This window comes from Echinops telfairi, unplaced genomic scaffold (genome assembly GCF_000313985.2).
Source record: "Echinops telfairi isolate 266 unplaced genomic scaffold, ASM31398v2 ScPeMD7_27;HRSCAF=92, whole genome shotgun sequence".
In the NCBI taxonomy this organism is placed as follows: Eukaryota; Metazoa; Chordata; class Mammalia; order Afrosoricida; family Tenrecidae; genus Echinops; species Echinops telfairi.
The window spans coordinates 3,304,469-3,318,738 of record NW_022103924.1 but is presented as its reverse complement, the minus strand read 5'-3'; the positions used below and the strand labels follow the sequence as shown (position 1 = coordinate 3,318,738).

General features: G+C 39.7%; 1 protein-coding gene and 1 pseudogene across 2 annotated transcripts in view; one reads left to right on the top strand and one right to left on the bottom strand.

The window, feature by feature from the left end:
• Nucleotides 1-532, top strand: part of LOC105979714 — a 38,493-nt pseudogene extending 37,961 nt beyond the window's left edge.
• The window catches only part of FANCC (FA complementation group C), a 368,220-nt gene that overhangs the window by 97,881 nt on the left and 256,069 nt on the right, over nucleotides 1-14,270 (bottom strand). The gene's annotated exons all lie outside the window — the stretch shown is intronic.

The following is a 14,270-nucleotide window of genomic DNA, read 5'->3' as shown; positions in this document are numbered from 1 at the left end:
GAGGAGTACTTAAAGACAAAGAAAAACTCTTATGAATGAACAGTCAAGGATCTCAGCTGCCGCGGGCAAACACTCACGATTCTAGTGGCTTTGTGTCTACCTGGGCTATTACTTTAGCCTCTCCTTGCTGTCGGATGAGTTTGTCTGCAACATCAAGTCTGGGATCCTGAAGAATGACAGCACTGTACCTGACCAGCTCCAGTGTAAACTCATAGCAGTGGGCACCTTCCCTCTTCTCTGCTTCATTCATGTGGTGGTCTTTGCTCTGCTGATCCCTGTCGTCTGTACGCTATTGATTCCATTCTGACAGAAGACAGATGTCCTCAAAATGTATGAGACCCTGTCTATATTTGATGCGCTGCATATCAAGTCTGATGGGTACAAAGACTTGAGCCTCCACAATCTTTTTCTTGAAGAGAAGATCAACGAACCCAAGTCATACAATTGCTTTAAGATACTATAAAACATCAAAAGCAACGGTCAGGGAATTGACCTGATACTTCTGATAACAAGCCACGCAGAGACTTGCTGAGCCCTCTGAGGGCCTCGTTGACTCTGCTTCACCTTCCTTACAAAACTGTGAAGGTATGGTTATACCACTTTCTGGCTACCAATAGTGTACTTCAGATCTCTGGCATTTATCATTTTTTTAACTTATTTTATAAAAATTATCTTATTGGGGGCTCTTACAGCTCTTATTACAATCCATACATACACCCATATGTCAAGCACATTTGTACAATGTTGCCATCATTTTCAAAACATTTTCTTTCTACTTAAGCCCTTGGTATCAGCTCTTTTTTTATCTCTCCTTCCCTCACCCTTCCTCCCTCCCTCATGAATCCTTCATCATTTATAAATTATTCTTTTTTTCATGTCTTACAATGACCACTGTCACCTTCACCCACTTTTTAAAATGTGTGCATGTGTGTGTGTGGTGGGGATATATGTTGATCATTGGGATCAGTTCCCCTTTTCTCCCCACAACTTCCCCCTCCCCCCCTAGTATTGCTACTCTTATTATTGATCCTGAAGGGTTTATCTGTCCTGGATTCCTGTGTTGCAAGCTCTTATCTGTACCAATGTACATGCTCTTGTCTAGCCAGAATTGGGGTCATGATAGTAGAATTGGGGTCATGATAGTAGGGGGTGGGGTGGAAACATTAGAGAACTAGAGGAAAGTTGTATGTTTCATTGGTGCTATACTGCACCCTGACTGGCTCATATCTTCCTTGTGACCCTCTGTGAGGGGATGTCTATTTGTCTACAGATGGGCTTTGGGTCTCGACTCTGCTCTCCCCTTCATTCACATCAATATGGTTGCTTGTTCTGGGTCTTTGATGCCTGATACCTGATCCCATCAACACCTCATGATTACATGGCTAGTATGCTTCTTTCATGTGGGCTTATTTGCTTCTCAGACAGATGGCCGCTTGTTTATCTTCAAGTCTTTAAAACCCCAGATGTTATATCTTTTGATAGCCAGCACCATCAGATTTCTTCACCACATTTGCTTATGCACCCACTTTTTTCTTCAGCGATTGTGTAGGGAAGGTGAGCATCACAGAATGCTGGGTTATTAGAACAACGTGTTCTTGTGTTGAGACTTTTGACCCTTCTATGAGACTTGTTTTTCATAATTTGTGGGTCACCAAAAGCACCCTTTTTTTTTACAGTATTATGTATTAATAGTAAAAATACTATCATCATTTTAAGTAACTGAGAGAATAAGGTTGTGGTAGTCACAAGCTTTCAGGTCAAATTGTATATCATAGTGTAGGGGTGGTATTTAACCTGTCAATCAGATCACTACCTGATGGTGACTCCTTGTGAGCATGGTCTTCTCATAAGATGGCCCCCCACCCGGTTTTCTGTCTTCACTTTCCTGCTGGTGTTCCCTGGTTGCTGCCAGAGCCCTGTAGATGCACCCATTAGCCAGCAATATTCTTGTATTCTGCATCAGTGCCTGTGACTTCAGGAGTCCGAAGAAGATCTTAGGGACTAGTATCGGACTTATGGACTTGAATTGGACTGGGCTGGGATGTTTTCCTGATATACAATTACTTCTTGATACAGAACTCTTTCTAACACAATTTGAGTGTCACTGGGTGTATTTCTTTAGTTCACATGGCCTAACACATTATGGTACCTGGGGGGTGGGGTTACTAGAGAAAAAAATCATAAAGATGGAGAGTAGATACTTGTTTGGCCTCTGCCTTATCATAGTTTTTCTTCTTTGGCTGGCCAGAGGTCAGATATTTAATTCCTAGAAGATATCTTTGGTTATTCCTAACTGAAGTGATGGAAATAAATGTGATAAATGGGAGCTTTGAGCTCCAGAGTGAAATCACCCCTTGAACTTCTCTGAGGCCATGCTGCTTGGTAAAAATGGCTAACCAAAAGCCAGGCCCTGGCTTGATGCGGCCAAAGGCCTGAGGCCATATTGCATAAGACCACAATATGAATGCGATAGTTTAGAAAGACTGAATTTGATGGTTTCAAGAATTGAATTAGGATCTGGTTGAATTAGGGTTATACTGATTCCTTCTACATATTGTTAATGATATAATCTATGATATAAATGAGTATTGGGAAGAATGAATAGAATTTGTAAGTCTTCAGCCATTAAATTGACTGTGTTAAATGGATATAGGAAATGCCTGCAAAGAAGGTGAGGCAGTTACATACTCCTGTCAACTTGAGCGAAGGTTGCAGCTTGATGATCTTATCTGGAGGTGCAACCAAGATAAGTACCTCACTGGAGGCCAGACTGTTTCTCTGCCTTCCTGTTCCTGCTGTTGAGTCACTAAGAGAGCTGGAGGAGACATGTGGAGACCTGTCCCAGTGTGCCAGCATTGAGATGCTTCCACTGCCACTGGATCCACAAGTCCTTCTACCCACTGGCCTGCAATCTTCCTGTATTTAGTATCATTATATGTGCTGTGTGAGTCTGAAGAGGAACTTATGGACTACTATCAGACATATGGGCTAATATTGGACTTACAGACTTGATCTGGATCAGGTTGAGATGTTTTCTCAATATACAATTGGTTTTTTATATAAAGCTCTTCCTTATACACATATAAGTATGTCTAGGAAATTGTTTCTCTAGTCAAGCCAGACTAACACAGACAGCTCAGAAAAGGTAAATCTCACCCAGTGCCTTCAGTGCTCAGGACATTTGCATTCTAAAAGACTTGCTAAGAGAGTTGTTGGCAGACTGAAGAAAAAAGAAAGGAGCCATTGGGTTTTTTAATTTTGAATTGGAGGTTTGTTCCTGAAGCTGGAAAAATTTGGAGCCATGAAGAAACTCTCCTCTTTAGGACTGGATATTAAAGGGAGCCTGCACATAGCCCAAAATGCTCGCTAGGTGACCAACTGGATGCACCTGTTGAGTGGAGGTGGAGAGACACTGGATGCACTCGTTGAGTGGAAGTAGGCGATACACAGTAATAGAGAGACTGGTTGAGTCTCTGACAACCACGGACCTGGTTCACAGGGATTATAGGAGAGATGAGAGCGAGTTGGCTGGCCAGTAGAGAAAAGTTGTGTGGAACCTGAGTCTATGGCATGAACTAGCCCAAGGGGACTAAGGTTGTTCAGAATTTATGACCGGCCCACGGTTGGAAGGCAAGGTGGCCAATGGGCACCCTGGTGAGACTAAGCAAGGCAGCCCACATTGAGCTAACCAGAACCCAACCAGATAAAGATAAAGATTTTTGAGCCTGTGAATTGGTGCATATTGCTGCTGACTTTATGGATGCCTGTTCTGATTTGACTTTGCTTATGGATACAGACTCCACTGGATAAGGTTCCACTGGAATGAAGAGTCTTCACATCAAAGAACATGCTTGTCTCCTCAGAGCACTAGGTTGATGTAAACGGACAGTACAGAAATTGGGTACCCCAAAAGGGTGGTGGGGACAGACAAAGACATGAAGTGACTGGCTGATAAACTTTCATGGGTGGGGGAATATGTTGATAGGATTATAGAATTATAGTGTAGGTGATCAAATAACTAATTGTTAAGCACAGAATATTTTTGTTCACTTATAGAATATTATGTTTAATGGGGCTGGCACATTTTGAGTTGTATGCATTTTAGTTTTATCCTGTTAGGCACAAATATGATTTTACTATTGTTTTGTTTTAAAAATTAAGTATGGCTAAAGAACTGTGTAAAGGTGTCAAGTTGACAAGGGGTGGTCTGTAGTATTTACATGATTTCATGTCAACTTGAAGATATATAAAAGTGTAGGGGTGGAGTTTAGCTTGTCAATCAGGTCACAGCCTGATTGTGATTCCTTGTGGGGATGGCCTTCTCATAAGAAGGGCTCTGGGTTCCTGCTGGTGTTCCCTGGTTGCTGCCAGAACCCTAGAGATGCATCCACCACCACTGGATCCATGGGACTTCGTATCTGCCAGCTGGTGATATTCCTGAATTCTGCATCCTTGGATGTGGCTTCATAAGTCTGAAGACAGGCTTACGGACTAGTAATGGACTTACAGACTTGAGTTGGACTGGGCTGAGATGTTTTCCTGATATACAATTACTTTTTATACATTATGAATATCACTGGATTCGTTTCTCTAGTCCACCTGGCCTAACACAAAAGTGAATGCCTTGGCATGCTTAAGTCTTCACTAGCTTCAATGTCTTTTTATGGCATTCTCATGTTCTCTTCTGACTATATGACTGGAATTGCGATTACTCACAGCTCTTCTTTTTTAATCATTTTATTAGGGGATATACAACTCTTATCGCAATCCATACACACAGCAATTGTGTAAAACACATTTATACATTCATTGCCCTCATCATTCTCAAAACATCTGCTCTCCACTTAAGCCCCTGGCATCAGCTCATTTTCCCCACTCCCTCTGCACTCCCTCATGAACCCTTGATATTTTATAAATTATTATTTTGTCATATCTTACACTGTCCGACGTCTCCTTTCACCCTTTTCTGTTGTCTGTCCCCCAGGAAGGAAGTTATATGTAGATCCTTGTAATCAGTTCCCCCTCTCCCTCCACCCTCCTGGTATCACCACTCTCACCACTGGTCCTGAAGGGATCATCCATTCTGGATTCCTTGTGCTTCCAGTTCCTATCTGTACCAGTGTACATGCCCTGTACAAATTTGTAAGGCAGAACTGAGAGCATGATAGTGGGCAGGGAGGGGAGTAAGCATTCAGGAACTAGAGGAAAGTTGTATGTTTCATTGTTGCTACACTGCACCCTAACTAGCTCATCTCCTCCCTGAGTCCCTTCTGTAAGGTGATGTCCAACTGCCTATATAGACGGGCTTTGGGTCTCCAGTCTGCACTCCCCCTCATTCACAATGATATGATTTTTTGTTCTTTGATGCCTAATAACTGATCCCTTCAATACCTCGTGATCACACAGGCTGGTGTACTTCTTCCATGTGGGCTTTGTTTCTTCTGAGCTAGATGGCTGCTTGTTTACCTTCAAGCCTTTAAGACCTCAGACGCCATATCTTTTGACAGCTAGGCACTATCAGCTTTCGTTACATTTGCTTATGTACCTGCTTTGACTTCAGCGAATGTGTCAGGAAGGTGAGCATCATGGAATGCCAGTTTAATAGAACAAAGTGTTCTTGCATTGAGGGAGTACTACTAGCAGCTATTTGCATTTGGGGTCTGTCCAAGTTCTCCATATAAGAGCGACTCAAGATTCGCTCCTCACTATCACCAATATCAGCATCCGTGGGGTGGGGGCAAAGAACCTGATTTTTAACAGCCTTTCCAGGAGATTCTTACACACACCTAAGTTCTAAAAACACTGCTGTATATTACATTAGTAGCAGTTCCCAGCACTAGGAACCAATCTCTAATAACTATCTGATTTTGGGGGCGACATGACAGAGTTGTATTTTTGGTTTATGTTTTTGCTGATGTAGTCCTACAAAGTTAATTTGCTATATATTTTAATCAATTACATTCTCAGAGGGGTTTTGTGCCAGACTATACACAATAATTTTTCTTGTATGGAAAATCTGTCTTCATCTTCAGATATTCATCTTTACTAAAATTCCCTGCTTTGCTTTACCACTTTCCTGACTGACGGAGACCTTTTGACATGTGCCTTCCATTGTACTCTATCATTGTTCTCTAACTCCCACCAAGATAGACTTGGCTCTAAACTTAATTAATATGCTTTTGGTCCACTATTATATAAATGGTGAGATATGAATTTGAGTTGTAAATATTGGGAATATCTGAGCTTATTAGGTGAAGTAAAAGAGAGGAAAAGTTGCTGTGTGTGCCTGTGTACCTGTGTGTGAGATGGAGGACGATGTATCATGTCGATGTTTTGCATAGGACCTAGTCAAACAGTTACATATTATTAATGTTTGTGAAGTTGAAAATATGCCCGAATGTTATGTGTACTGATAACTCATCCGTGTCTGAAATAAAGAAGCAGGCAGACAGTGATCGTGGCCTCCAGTTTTGATTTAACTAGCCGCCAACCTAAACAACCCATAAATATAACTGTCTCCTAATTGAATGAGAACAGTTAGTGCTTACTACTAATGACTATGATTGAAAAGATTATTTTGATAAACACAAAGGGTGTTTACCATGTACCAAAACCCTATGTTCCAGGACTATATATTGAATCTCCCAATTAGGCTGGGAAAGGTCCCAGATTATTTTCCTGAAACATTCTAAAGTCCCATCTTAACCTCAGTAGCTCTTGGTTCGACCAAGATACAGGCAGACCAACTGGTAATCTTCTGAAAGGCTTCATTCTGTTTGTGGCCTTCATGGTGTTCTCTTTTAGTTTGAAGCAGAACACTGTTAGCCAGAGCATGGAGATCCAACTTCAAACAGTTATGCAACACTTTCCGGGCTATATTGCACAGAGCATTAGTTCTTGATTGATTGCCAGAAGAGCACTTCCAAGTGATTTCTGCACATTAATTCAGCTATAGAGGGCTAATGGTAACCATACATCACTCGAGACATCCTTCCCATGTGGTTACACTGAAGCCCCCACACCATCTATGGCAAATCATTGTGCCACAGGATAAATGATGATGCTCAGAACCCCAGAAGTGTTACTCCTCCTAGATAATTTGTAGTAAAGAACCAGATAGGATTCAAACATTCTGTCACTGTGTGGTAGTTATATAATCTGTTGTCAATTTGAGAGGATTATGAGTGATGGGGTGGAGTCTAGCCAGTCAATCACTGTACATAGCCAATGAGGCCTGTGTGGGCATGGCCTTCCCCTTAGGATTCTGGGAATTTCTGTATTTCTTCCTTGGAGGTAGGAGACTCTCCCTCTCTACTCACTCCCTGAGAGACCTGCTATTGAAAAGACACATGGCACTATGCTGATAGACCCCATGTCCTGGGAACTGGAGGAGCCATATGGAGACCTCTGTCAGCACTGAGATGCTTCTACCACTGGATCCAAAAGACTTTGCACCCACTGGCCTGTGATCTTCCTACATTCAGTGTCATTGCAGGAATTTTGTGAGTCTGAAGAGGACTTTATAGATTGGTATCAGACAAATGGGCTAATATCAGACTTATGGACTTGATCTGGACTGGAATGTTTCCTCAATGTTCAATTGTTCTTGTGTATAAAGCTCTTTCTTATGCACATGAGTCTCCCTGAATCTACTCTACCCAGACTGACATACACGGAATTGTTGATTTTACTTAGTGGCAAATAAAAACTATTTAAAATGGTCTGATACAAGATTATTTATCAGATCTCTAAAAATAATGCAAAAGAAAACTCAACAGATTCACTGTATTTTGTCCTTCTTCCACTTTATGCATTGAGTCATGAGCTTACTTTCTATATTTTAATTAAGCCTTTGAAATCTGTTCAAGTGAATATTAAACATTCAAGTTGTGAAGGGGGCCTGGGAGTAAGGTTGGTGTACATACTTTCCAGTAGTAGGGAAGAAAAGCATCCACAAGAAGTACAGTGTGGCATATTTATAAGATGCTTAAATCTGAAGGGCTTTTGGCTCTTTGAGTACTTTAAGTCATGAATGGAAGGAAAGGAAGTAAATGGATGGGTCCAAATGTATGTGGGCCTGAAATATGCCCACTATGTGGTATTCTGATTCAATTTTTTTATTTCTATAAATCTTAAAATGTACAGAGAACCTAGGTTATGCTATAGGGGAAAGTTACGTAGTATTTATTATTGCGTTCATAGTATTAGTATGGGGCATGGGTTAGCTGTTATTATAACTAGTAGTAGCAGCAACAAGTCAAAGGCTCCAGTATGTGGGTCGGCTGTCTTTCAGTGCTGTCATGCTGCTGTTCCACTACTTGATTTCACAAAATCACTTTCCACTCAAGAAAATACATAGGGTTGCATTTATAATCCACTAGAGAGCTGTGGAGTCTCATAGGCTTTCAGGGATCTATGTTGCTTTATGGATGACAAACAGAACTTCCTGGTTTTAAGTCTTGAAAGAGAACTTTAAAAGCCCATAAAGAGATTCAGAAGCAGGTTAACTATCAGGTTGCTTTTTAATTTCAATCTTATGGTAAGTGCAAAATATTCCAGTCCAAGAGAATGAATTTTCCTCAAATTGACAATTCAGAAAAATAAACACAGAAAACAACTTTCTTACTGAATGAAAAAATTCATCAAAAAGTGAAACATTAGTCTGTGGTACAGAAACCAATAAAAAATGTGTCAGATATTCCCATTTCCATGAATGGGATGCTCTGCCACCACATACATCTTATAATTTTAGTAAATTCTCTTAAGAATTTCACTAATTATATCATAGATTTACTCTAACCAAGAATGTTATAAATGCCAAACCAAGGCCATTTGGTCCTTGTCGCTGGAGCCAGCTAGAGTGCCCATCATGGACATCTTACACTAGACGATGTACTGTGCTCGAAAATGTGCCCATACTGATTTTGAAAACGAAGCAGTCATGCATTTAGGGATTAACTTGACAACCCCTTCCCCCAATGTCACTATCTTATACAAATGGATGTTTTTTAGCCAACATCTCCTAGCAGATACATCTAATTATGGTCAGGAGAATTTAGAGCTTTCTAAACTGCTGTCTTCTTCCTGTCCAAAGAGGATAAAATGAAGAGCACATAGTATAAAGAGAAAGTAGTCTGGTGCTCGCTTCGGCAGCACATATACTAAAATTGGAGAAAGTAGTCTGAAGATAGACGAGTAAGGACAAATAATGGGGCAAATGCAAAAATATGTCAATAAAGGGGAAAAATACTCCAAAGAGGAATCAGTATTAAGCAATGTAAGGCTGATTTAAAGTGATTAATTGTTCAGGAATTACTCTTGCTATTTACAAAACAAGAATCTGAGGTAGCAATGTAACTCCCTTACTATAGATTTTCTTTGTTTATTCTATAGGTAACATTGCATTTTAATTTTAAAATGCTAACAGAAAAGTACAGAGAATATTATAATAACAACTGTATATACACGGCCTAATGCTAACTAGAATGTTAGCATATCTGCTGTAACAGACTGCTTTTTAAAAGTGTTAAAGAACCATGATGTAACTTTCAGGACGAAGGAAGGTGCACTTGTCCCAAGCCATGGTGTTATCAATATCCTCACACACATGTGAAAGTTGGACAACAAACAAGGAAGATCAAGAAGACGTGATGCATTTCAACTTTAGTGATAGGTAAGAATATGAAAGTGTCACAAACTATCAGAACAGACAAGTCTGTCTTGGAGGAAGTACAGCCAGGAGAGTGAAATTTCATCTCCAATACTTTGGACATGGCATCAGGAGATGAGCCCGGAAAGAGAACACCATTCTTGGTAAAGGAGAGGATTGGCAAAAAAAGACCGACGACAACTGTGAGGATCGCACACAAGAAGGCAGTGTTTCATTCTGTTGTACACAAGATTGCGGAGCTGGAACTAACCCAGTGGCACCTAACAACTACCACAGGAAAGCTTTCCACAATTAGCAGTATCTTTGGACTTACTCTTGGGACAATGTTAAATGGAAACTGTAGGTTGCAAGCAGAATATAGTCTCTAACTTTTATTTAAAAAAACCATAAATGAGTAAAATTAAATGCCAACGGTTTCTATCTCAAATTTTTAGTCATGTCTTCTGAGGGGTGACTTATTATTTATTAATTGAGTGAGAAGTTTAACTTTCTTCCTGATTTTTCTTCAATAAGCGTATTTTCTATAAGAAAAAAACACTTAAAATAAAAGAGTCAGTGAGAACAGAGAATAATTTTTTTTCAGAAAATAATTTTATAGCACACTTTGCTACAATATCTTTTCCCATAATGCAAACTATATTTGCTTGACTCTAAAGGAATAGTGTAAAATAAGCAGTAATAATAACAATAATTAATTTTGTTATTCTAAGGGGCCCTAGTGGTAAGTGGTTTCTGCTTGACTGCTAACTAACTAAAAGATCAGAATTTTGAATCCACCAATCACTCTCTAGGAGAAAAATGGAAGCATTCTGCTCCCATAAACATTTACAGCCTTAAAAATTCTGTGGGGCAGTTCTAGCCTGTCTTTTAGGGTCACTGTGATAGTTAGATTAGTTAGGTATTTAGGTTAGATAATGTCAATTTAGCTGACCCAGTATTATCAATGGTTTCACTGTTGACGCCTAGTAATCTCCCATGATGTGACCAAGTACAATGTAATCAACTCCATAATCACATCTGTTGTAAGTAGCCAAGCAGTTGGAAGAGTAGGGTAGACTGGAACCCCTTTACTCAGCTCATATCCTTGATGCAATTGAAAGGTTTCCTTTGCATTGTGGGTTACACTTTCTATACAAATAGATGCTATATGAATGCTTGCTTGCCTTTTGCTGAGTCTAGATTCTGCATCTGACTCATTCAAATTATTGGACTTGAGCCAATGTTGTTGTTGTTGTTAAGTGCCATCAAGTCAGTTCTAACCTATAGCGACCTTAAGCACAGTAGAAAGAAATATTGCCTGGTCTTGCACCTTTCTCACAATTGTTCCTATACTTGAGCCCATTTGCTGCAGCCACGGTGTCAATCTATCTCCTTGATGGCTTTCCGCTCCTTTGCTGCACCTCTACATTAACAAAATTGATAGCCTTCTCCAGGGACTGATTTTTTCCTTACAACAATGTTGCCCAATGTTGTAAAATGAAGCCTCTTCATCAATGCCACTAAGAAATACTCTGGTTGTATTTCTTCCAAGGCAGATCAGTTTGTCCTTTGAGTAGTCCGTGGTACTTTCAATATTCTTCTCCAGCACCAAAGTTCAAATTCATTGATTTTTTTCTGTCTTCTTTACTCAATGTTCAACCTTCACATGCATAGGAAGTGATTGAGAATACCATGGCTTCATTCAGGTGCACCTCAGTTTTCAAAGTAACACCCTTGCTTTTCAATACACTAAAGAGGTCTTGTGCAGCAGATTTACCAAATGCAACTCTTCTTCTTATCTCTTCATCTTCCATGAGCACTGATTGTGGATTCAATCAAAGAAAATTCCTTGACAGCTTCAATCTTTTTTCCATTTATCATGATGTTCCTTAGTGGGCTAGTTGTGAGAATTTTGATTTTCTTTACATTGAATTGCAATTCAAACTGAAGGGTGCAAACCTTGATCTTAATTAGCAAGTGCTTCAATTCCTCCTTGCTTTCAGCAAGCAAGATTGTGTCATATGAATATTGCAGATTGTTAAGAAAACTTCTTTCAATACTGATACCACATTTTTCTTCATATAAGCTTCTCTGATTTGCTCAACGTACAGATTGAATCAATATGGTGAGAAGACACAACCCTGATACACACATTACCTGATTCCCTTGTTCTGCTAGCACAACTCCCTCTTGATCTATGTACCGGTTCTACATGAGCACAATGAAGTGTTCTGGAATTTCCATTCTTCTCAAGGCTAGGCAGAGTGTTATATGATACATACAGTCTAATGCCTTGACATAGTCAATAAAACAAATGTAAATATCTTTCTGGTATTCTCTGCTTTCAGTCAAGATCTATCTGACATCAACCTTGTTCCATGTCCTCTTCTGAATCCGGCCTGTACCACTGGCCGCTGCCTGAGTGTACTGCTGCAACCACTGTTGGATAATCTCAAGCAAAATTTACTTGCATGTGACATTTTTCTATAGTTTGAGTATTCTGTTGGGTCATCTTTCTTTGGAATGGGTACAAATGTGGATCTCTTCCAGTCAGTGGGCTAAATAGTTGTCTTCTAAATTTCCTGGCATAGACATGCAAGTGCGCAAGTGCTACTAGTGCTTCATCAGCTTGTTGAAACATTTCAATTGCTATTCATCAATTCCTGGAGCCTTGTCTTTGGTTAATGCTTTCAGTGCAGCTTGAATTTCTTCCTTTAGTATCATCTTCTCTTGATGCTTCCTGTATCACTCAATATTTTTCCCATAGAATCTTTCAATATTTCAACTTACGGCTTGAATTTTTCTTGAGTTCTTTAAGATATGATGAGTGTGTTCTTCCCTTTGGGTTTTTAAATTCTAGTTTTCCGCATAGTTCATTATAATATTTGGCTTTATCTTATCAAACTGCCCTTTAAATTTTTTCTATTCAGCTCCTTGACTTCATCCTTTCTTCCATTTGCTTTGCTTCTTTACTGTCAAGGGCAAGTTTCAGGGCCTCCTCTGACACCCACTTTGGTTTTTTCTTTCTTCCTGCCTTTTTGATGACCTTTTGCTTTCTTCATGAATCATGGTCTTGATTTCCTCCCATAGGTCATTAATTCTTCTGTCACTAGTGTTCAACTTGTCTAATATGTTCTGAGATATTCTTGAAACTAGGAGGCGATACGCAAGGTCATATTTGGCTATCGTAGATTGCTTTTAAAGGTCTTCAGCTTTATATTGAACTTCCGTATGAGCAAGTGACGATCTGTTCCACAGTCAGTCCCCTGGTCTGATTTTAGCAGCTGATCAGGAGCTTCTCTGTTGTGTCTTCCCACAGGTGTAGTCACTTTGATTTCTTGTATTATGTCTGGAGAAGTCCATGTGTAGAGTCACCTTTTGTGTTGGTGGAAAAAAGTATTTGCTATCAATAGTCGTTGATTTTGTAAAAGTCTATCACCAAGTCCTTATTTTCTAACTACTGTTTCTTCCTCCTTGTTTCCAACTTTTATATTCCAATCACCAATACTTATCAATGCATCTTGATTGCATATTTGATCAATTTCTGAATGAAGTCATTGGTAGAATTCTTTAATTTCTTCACCACTAGCTTTTGTGGTTGGGGCATAAATTTGAATAATAGTTGCATTGATTGGATTTCCTTGAAGGCTATCACAGACAGCATTGTGTCTTAAAATGTGCTTTTTGAAGATGAATGTGAAACCATTCCTTTTTCTTTTTTCTTTTTGCTCTTTAAAAGTATTCTACATCCTAGCATTTTTTCTTGTTATTTATTTGAAAAAGTTTTACTAACACTTAATACAAATATCACACAATTCAATATTTCAATCATATCGATAAGGTTTGTAAAATCATCACCATATGTTAACAAACCCATGGACAAGGGAACAACAAGTGATACAAAATCGGTGGTGAGGAGGCTGTAAGAGGCCTGGTAGGGCTTGATCAAGGGTAAGGTAACTGAGAGGAATTACTGAAACCCAAATGAAGGCTGAGCATGATAATGGGACAAGAGGAAATTAAAAGGAAATAGAGGAAAGAAATAGAAGGCAAAGGGCATCTATAGAAGTCTAAATACAGGCATGTACATATGTAAATATATTTATATATGATGATGGGGAAATAGACCTATGTGCACATATGTATAGGTTTATAGTATTAAGGTAGCAGATGGACATTGGGCCTCCACTCAAGTACTCCCTCAATGCAAGAACACTTTATTCTATTAAACTGGCATTCCATTATGCTCAACTTCCCGACACGATCATTGAAGGCAAAGTGGGTACATAAGCAAATGTGGTGAAGAAAGCTGCTGGTGCCCGGCTATCAAAGGATATAGCGTCTGGGGTCTTAAAAGCAAGCAGCCATCTAGTTCAGAAACAACAAGCCCACATGGAAGAAGTACACCAGCCTGTGTGATCACGAGGTGCGGATGGGAACAGGTATCAGGCATCAAAGAACAAAAAGTCACATCATGTGAATGAGGGGGAGTGTGCAGTGGGGACCCAAAGCCCATCTGTAGACAACTGGACATCCCCTTACAGAAGGGTCTCAGGGAGGAGACAAGCCAGTCAGGGTGCAGTGTAGCAACGATGAAACATACAACTTTCCTCTAGTTCCT